Here is an 8,224-nt window from a genome sequence, read left to right as displayed (position 1 = left end):
TGGGAGTTTGTATTTTTTATGGCGAGTCTTGTTAGGGGAAAGGAACTCCCCCCCCAATGAACGGGGGGAGTCCCCCCCCGGGGAATAGGAATACGTGTGACGGCGGCACGACCGAGGCGGGCGGGTGGGAGGGAGGGAGGGAGGGGAGCTTTTGTTGGCTTGCGGCAGGGAAATCGCCGTGCTCCCGAGGTGTTTGTTGGACTCGGAGAGGAGACCGGCGACTGGCCAGGAGGCGAAGCCCCTGGATGGCTGGAACTGCAACTGTTTCAACAAGATTTCCCCCATCTGACGGCAGCTGAATTTTCTCTAGATTTCCTGCTGACTCGGACGGCGACGGCGGCAGGAGCAGGATGCCAACGTGTTTCCCTACCGAATCCAAGCTCTCGGTTGATATTTTACCTCCGCTTTTTGTTTACAAGGAATATTGTGCACCTCTTGTTTTTTTTTCCGAAACCTACTCTTTGTGTAGCGTTAGTTCGGTCAGGGGTCACCGGTCGAGTCCGAAATTCTCTCATCTCCAGTAGTACATTGCAATTTGTATCTGGAATATATTGGTAAGCATTGCAATTTGCATCTGGAATATGTTGGTAAACATGTGATGTGACCAGCTACGAATGAAACATTGTTCAAAAGGCTTCTTGGCGGTGAATAGTTTTATGGCCCTGATATTTTTTGGGAAAAAAGAATGTTGTTTTCCTGAGTTAAGATTTGTGCAAATTTTGAAGAGAAGCGTGCTAAAAATTTGTGTGGTGCAGAGATGATCTGCAATTGAAACTGTCGTATCATTGGAATCTATTTTTTTTTCTTTTGGCAGCCCACATCGGCCCAATTAAACACAGCTGTGTGTTGGCTTGTGAACTGTGTGAGTGTGACTCTCTGAGTCTGAACTTCATGTTCCCTTGTGGTGTGAATGGTGAACTTGCTAGCTTGTGCGCTGTGTACTTGTTATCTTATGCTATCCTAATTCCTAAATCTTGTTGGCAACTTGGGGTCCGCTTGGTTTCCGATCGAGTCTGGCCTCGCCTCGCCTTCCTTTGCTGGCACGGGCAACGAGGTCTTGCCAGGCTAAGGGCACCTGTAATGGTTACACTAACAGCCTGTTTGGCTCACTAGTGTTAAAGTTTAACACCCGTCACATCGGATGTTTGAATGCTAATTAGGAGTATTAAATATACGCTAATTACAAAACTAATTGCACAGATGGAGTGTAATTCGCAAGACGAATCTATTAAACCTAATTAGTCCATGATTTGACGATATGGTGCTACAGTAACCATTTGCTAATGATGGATTAATTAGGCTTAATAGATTCGTCTCGCGAATTAGCATAGGGTTTTGCAATTAGTTTTATAATTAGCTCATATTTAGTTCTCCTAATTAGCATCCAACCATTCAATGTGACACTGTTAAAGTTTAACGCCTCGTATCCAAACACCCTTAAGATACTTTCTTTAGTGATGTCCTGGTAGGATAGCAAGTACTGTAGATTACCTGTCTAACGGTCTTACTATAGCACGATTAATGTGGGCCCCATGTGTTAGTAATTGCTTAATCCTCTCATCCCTTCCCTCCCTCCTCTCTTCTTCGTCTCTCAACTCTCTCCGCCGCCGCCAAGCCGCCCATGGAGGCGCTGAGCTCGACGTACCCCCCATGGCATTGTGCCCCACACCGCAGCCCGTTGAGCTGCATCTCCCTGCTCGCCGACGCCCGCGGCTTGCTCCACCGCCCGCCGCTCCTCCCCTCTCAGCGAGGTGGCTCCCTCCTCTGCGACGGCCTGGCCCTGCCCCTGCGCTGGTCGCAACAGGTTTTCCCCGCTTTGCGTCACTACCCCCGCACGGGCTCGCTCCATGCGTAGGCCCGGAGGCTGCTTGTGGCCGCGCGAGGCTCGCTGCTGCTCGATAGCAGGCCGGTTCGCACTGCTGCTCATCAGCAGACCGGGGCCCACGCACCTCCTTCGCGGCGGCCCGATGGCCACGCCCCTCCGTCTTTCTCCTGTGAGCCGGCCGAGGCAGCCCTGCCTCCGCGACCCCTCCATCTCCCTCCTTCGTGCTGGAGGCCTGCGGCGATAGCCCTCCTCCGACGCCTACGAGCTCTGCTCAACGGAGCCACGTCGGCACACCCACGGCTTGGCGTACCCATCCTCCGCGCGCCCTGCCAGCCACGAACTCCGGATGCCACGCTTGGGCGCGGGCTTGAGCATCCTAGCCCCTCGACGCACTCCGACGTCCCCGAGCCCCCAGCAACCTGCATCTTCCTCCACACGCTCCGGTTGCCTGTGCCCGCGTTTGTCCCCACGCCACTGCCGGCCGAGCTCTGCGTCGCTTGCGGCAGCCATCCCGCGCTGCGGCGACGGTCCTTCCACTGCTATCATCCACGAGGAAGGAAGGTGAAAAGGGGCGGGCAAGGAAACCCGCACGTGAGTGGGCCCACTGTTGTTGTATTCCGTGCTATCGGTTTACGCTGAGTGTAGCAACATTTTCCTCCCTCTCCTCGTTTCTCTTTCCTACGTGGAACCCTGTAGAGAGCTTATCTACACTCATCGCAGGTGCCCTAAGGGCAGTTACAACCCATGATTTCCATGAGTAGAGTCTATGCAGCCATGTCAGCAAAACATTACTCAAGAAGCTGCTACTCCCAACCTAACGTTTCTACATGTGGGTCCTGAATAAATTCTTACCTTTCTCTCTCCTCTTCATCCTCCCATCCTTTCTCTCCCGCTCTCTGAAACCCAGCGCGGCGTCAAGGTGCGGGCGGCACCGACCGCCTCTGAGCCGGCGGCGGCAAGCTCGGCGGGCAATGCGTGGGCTGAGTGATAGCCGTGACCCGCAACAAGGGGGCGGTGATGGGGCATTGTCAAGTACAGGCCGCGGCAGTGAGCGCGCGCGAGCTTCCCACCTACTGGTGGCTGGCGAGGGGCACCAATAGGCAAGGTTTACCTTATCGGTAAGAAAAAAACCGGAGGTCACCGAGAAACATGTTTATCGGATTTCTCGGATTCGATGTTTTCCTTTCGGACAAAATTTAGAAAAAAACCCTCGGTTTGTACACAAAATAACCTAGATTATTTCCAAACAACCTAAGACGTAACAATGCATAGAAATGGGATAAAGTTTAGGGTTACGGGGAGCCGCAAGGTAGGGATTTTTAGACCGGGCTTCTTTGGTTTGGGCGCGAACGCGAATTCAAAATAGCCGAAAATTTTGAGTGGTAAAATAAAAAACCGGGTTCAACCGACATTTATCAGATTTCTCGTTTTTTTTTTCGCCGAGAAATTTTTCCCTGCCAGCAGGTGGCGGCACGAGGCCACGGTAGCAGGCCGCGCATGGGGCAGGACGGCAAGCGGCGGACTGGGCAAGCTCGAGGGGCGGCGCAAGGAGGTCGGGGGATAGGCCCGTGGCAGCCACGACGAGCTCGACGTTCGGCGCAGGGAGGCCGGGGCAGTGAGCGGAAGCAAATCCGTCAAATCCAGCCGCAGCCATGTGTTGATTCTTGCTATCGCTATTGACTCACTCCACCAGGCATGGATTCTTGCACTTGTGATTCAATTTCAACTATCCGAGAATCAATTCGTGCTCGTTCACAATTAGCTTACTTGCAATAATTCTGCGTGCAAGCATGCGGCAGCAGGGACATGGGTGAACGAGCTGCAACACGCATGTGGAGATCCTGGCCGAGCCGACCATGCGCCAGCGGAGCTCCAGTGGCCAGATCTGGGTGGACCTCCAGTGACCATGTGCAGGTGGAGCTTCGAGCGGTGAGCGGTGTGGTCTGACATCGAGCGAACCAGGGGGCAAGCAGCAGGCACTGGCGGCGAGTGGGTGGGCAAGCTTCACATGAGCGACGAGTGGGACTGCGAGCGGAGCGCGAGCACCAGGCGGCGGCGGAGCACGCGCAATGGCAGGGCCAACACTGGTTGCCGGAGAGCGTGAGGGCGGCGGCAACGACGAGATGCAGGTGGGTCTCACTCGATGGAAACCACGAGTCGACTTGGTTTCCCAGATAAACGATTTCTTCCTCTTACCTTCTTAAATCTCTTGCCACGTCAGATTTTTGCGATGCTAATAAATGTTAAAAAGCTATCCTAATCAGCGGGGTTCGGACTGCTCTAATTCTTGCTTGCACAAGCAATCGAGGAGATCTCGCTGCACAACCAAACTCATTGGGTCGCTCCTTGACAAGCAAAGCGGCACAGTGGTCAGCAAGGGATCCAAGCGGACCCTTGGTTTCGTGGTTTCAAATTGACGAAGATGACACACAAATTCCAGACGGAATTCTAAACAACACTAGAGTAATTTTCGTTTCCGATTGTCAATCGAGTTTTTTAGTTGTGTCACGCCTTCCACACTGGGCCTAGCAGGCGAGCTGGTCTAGCTTCCGGGCCACACTCATATTCTAGTGGGCAAAATCTCATGGTCTAGCTTCCAGGCCACACTGGGCCTAGCAGGCGAGCTGATGTCTTACATACTAGAATATGTATTTTTTTATGTCATTTTCTCTTTTCTTCTCTCTTCTGCCACAACACTATTTTTATTTTTTGTTTTGTGGGGTGTAATATCTTTTGATCAGATCAAATTAGTGGAAGAATTTTTAATGTACTGTAGGTCCAATGTGTATTTGGTCTTCTTTGTTTTTCCAGCTTATTGTGTGTGTAAAGAAACTTATGTGATGTGCGGGTATCCATAAAGATAATGTATGCATATTTATAGAGTCGAAGAAGTCTGAAAACAACCAATGTTTGAATGACTGCAGCAGATGTTGTAATCTTTTAATTTTCTTTTTAACTTTTTTGTTTCTTAATTAGAACTTGATTTGTACCTGTCTCTTTTTTAATATATATGATTAGCAGGGTAAAATCCTCCTGTTTCATAAAAAAAATGTATGCACATTTATGTGAGTGCATGTGCTTGTACCGTGTTTTTTTTAAATGTTGTTTTTGTTATTCTTTTATTTTCCTTGTCCTGTAAGTTGGTTCGCTTAGCGGGTTTGCAGTCGTATTTATACCTCATGCACTTTTCATCTGCTATCTTTTCGATTGTTGTGGCCTCTATTTTTCAGTCGATCTTTTTATGACCTTCACATTATTTTCCGGCTGATTTTACCATGCATCAACCGTTTCTTGCTCCTGTCCCCTGCCACTGTATGTGGAACACTCTGAATGGTCAGAAAAAATTGACTGACGCATAAAAAAAACCGAAAGTTGTGTAGCACTAAGAAATGTAGTGAAAAAGATCGTCGACGAAAAAGACATTATCCTTTCGCGATTAGTCTACGCGCGGGGCGAAGCGCGCTGATCATCCTAGTATATATGAAAGTGTGGAACACGAACTATTGTTGTTGGTCCAAAGTCACATGCTATCCACTTAACATCAAATTGTTAATATTCAGAGTAAGATAGATCAATCTGTAAAAAAAGGAATAAATTGTTGCTAATACGGTCGTTTCACATTTCACTATCCCATCGTTCCAATGTCATGTGAACGAAACAAGTATAGAGTATCGACAACAAAAAATTCCTCACGAACCTTCAATACTCTAATGATTGCTGCATAGTATCGTTAGAGCACAAATAACAAAAAGATTTCCATCGAAAACACCTATGCAATCCAATTTGAAAAACTTCATTGCTGATTTATGGGTTCATATTTTTTTCTTATTCAAACCCTTCCTTCAATGCATAAATTCTGCTTCGGAAATACGGTGGCAACCTGTTTATTGCTGCATCAATTTCCTACAAGCAGAGCAATAATAACTCATGAGGTTTATTATTCTTTTATGCAGACATGGTTCTCACTGAAAGAAAGTCCTCAGAGAAGGGTAAGAGGATCAATTGGCTTAGTCACATGTTTGAGAAAGAAATAGGCCAAATTTCCAAGATGACTGTTAGAGCAGCATGACAATTGACATATATTTTTTCATCATATAATAAGTACAACTTTAGAGTAGAAAAGAAACGTGCATGTTAACAAAGCTGCCTCAAATTAAACAAAACTTTGATACCCACGCGGAAATAAAGCATCTTTCAAAAAGTATTAGTCTAAATGGACCTGAATAATAGAAAAAGAAAAAATGCAGTTGTCCATAGCATTTCAGTGAATAGAACTGAATAGGACTGAAAGGAAGGTTAGATGTCAGCTCACCTCTGTAGTATAACGAGCAGAAAAGTGAAACAGTAGAATAGCTTTGTTTTCAAGCTTGTCAGATTGTCTTGCTATCTGCATTTGGCAAAAGTAAACTTCATGGGTAAATACTAGTATTTGACGTTTTGAAAGATCAATTAAAAGTTCAGAATACCTAATGACAGTTTAACGAAATACCTCAGATAAGTGGGTGTGCCCATATTTTCTTGCATGCTCAACTGAATGGGATTCATCATCAAGGAAAGTACTCTGAAGTTCACAGAGAATATTTTGCTATATATATTAAACATAATAAGAATCAATCAACATGCTAAAGGTGAGCGACTACAGAAAATAAAACGTTCAGCATAGGAAACCGAACATGTTTCTAACTAAGGTTGCTATTTGCTGAGCCTTTAACTGCGTCTTAGTTTCCTCACCAAAAGCTACAGAACAATTGCTACTTGCTACTAATGCCATAAAAATCGGCTACATGTTAAAACCGAGAATTTAGCTGTAAAGTGATGGGTGATAGCAAAATACCTCCACGACAAGAATTTTTGCCCTCAACACATCTGCATTATTATCTGGATCAAGAATGAAATCTAACGTCGTATCTCCCGTGAAAGCAATCTCAGGTGTGGATACCATGTTCGTGATCTGCAAATTACGAATTCGTGAGGGGGCATAGAAGACATAGCACATCAAACATGCTGTTAGTACTAGACTGTGCTTGAACTTGAACTCCACAACCACCAGGACAGACCAACCTCCACACCTGATAACCTCAGCTGCTTGATCTCGCTCCCCGGCAAGCCAATGAACTCCTGCTTGAGCTTCTTATTCACCGAGTATATCACATACCCCTGGATAGAACACCAGATAGATGATTTCGTCCTTCCATCAAAACATTGCGCGATTACAATGAAGTGAAGTGAACCCAAACTACAAATCGCCACTCACCTGGCTGGGTATGACGTGGCAAGTCCTGAAAGCCCTGACCTTGAGGTCCGTCCTGAGCTGGTACTCCTCCCGACCTCGAGGGGGACCAGGTTGTAGTTGAGCTCGGAGTGGGCTATGGCGTGGTACACCTCGAACAGCCGCGCAACATGGTCCTGGAGGCACGCCGGGACGAAGATGGTGGGCGGGCGCAGGCCGAGGAACGCCCGCGCGGCCACGTAGATGTGGAGGCCCCCGATGTGGTCGAGGTGCCCGTGGGAGACGAAGAGGAACTCCTGCGAGATGGCCTGCTGCGGGCACATGCCGATGTCGAAGGCGAGGCTCAGGGTCGGGAAGATGACGCAGGTCTCCTTGCCGCCGACGGAGACGCCCTCCACGGGGTACCCCTCGATCTCCAGCAGGTGCTTCGCATTATTCGACCTCGTAGCCGGCGCGGAAGCGGGAGTACCAGGATGGGTGGGTGTGTGAGCTTTCTCCGCCGCGAACTCGCCGATCTTCGCCATTGCGATCCGTGACGGCCTGACGGGCGACCTCGCGTCGTGACTCTGGACGGATGGCCGCCGGTCGGAGGGCGGATGCGGGCAGGCCGTAGACGGCGTCATCCGTCGGGCGGCGGCAGGGAAGTGACGAGGCAGCGGGTGGTTTGTCCCCGTCCGGGATGATCCACCGTCCTCGTCTCCCCGCAGCCCGGCTAATTTCAGCAGTTCATAATTCGGCCCAGCAGCCCATCAAAATGAGGCCCAATACGAGATGTATAATAACAAGGAATTCCAAACCATATACTCACTCCATCCGTTGCCTCAGTCCCTCATCCCCTCTCCTTCCTAGCTGCCGCCGCCCACCCCCAAACCCCAGCCCGCCGGCCGCCACTGCTGTGCTGAAAAGTCGCTAGGAGAGGGGGCCGGCGACCTGAGGCCATTACCTGACGCGGCCGTCTCCTGCGCCCGAACCCCGGCGCCCATACCCTGCCGTCCCACGCTCCGACGACGGTGACGCGCGCCGCGCAAGATTCGGGTGATGCTCCGTCCGCGGCCATCGGCGAATCCACAGCTAACGTCTACATGTCAACAACACTAGCTGTACAGCTTTGTCTTCCGCGCCCACGAGCTCCAACAGCATCACGACGACAAGGAAGGGTGAGAAACAGA

General features: G+C 49.5%; 1 pseudogene; it reads right to left on the bottom strand.

The window, feature by feature from the left end:
* Nucleotides 1-5,630: 5,630 nt before the first annotated feature.
* Nucleotides 5,631-7,579, bottom strand: LOC101783560 (annotated as a pseudogene).
* Nucleotides 7,580-8,224: the final 645 nt, after the last annotated feature.

This window comes from Setaria italica, chromosome I, assembly GCF_000263155.2.
Source record: "Setaria italica strain Yugu1 chromosome I, Setaria_italica_v2.0, whole genome shotgun sequence".
NCBI classification, from domain to species: domain Eukaryota; kingdom Viridiplantae; phylum Streptophyta; class Magnoliopsida; order Poales; family Poaceae; genus Setaria; species Setaria italica.
The sequence above is the reverse complement of the archived record's forward strand: the minus strand, read 5'-3'. Positions and strand labels throughout refer to the sequence as shown.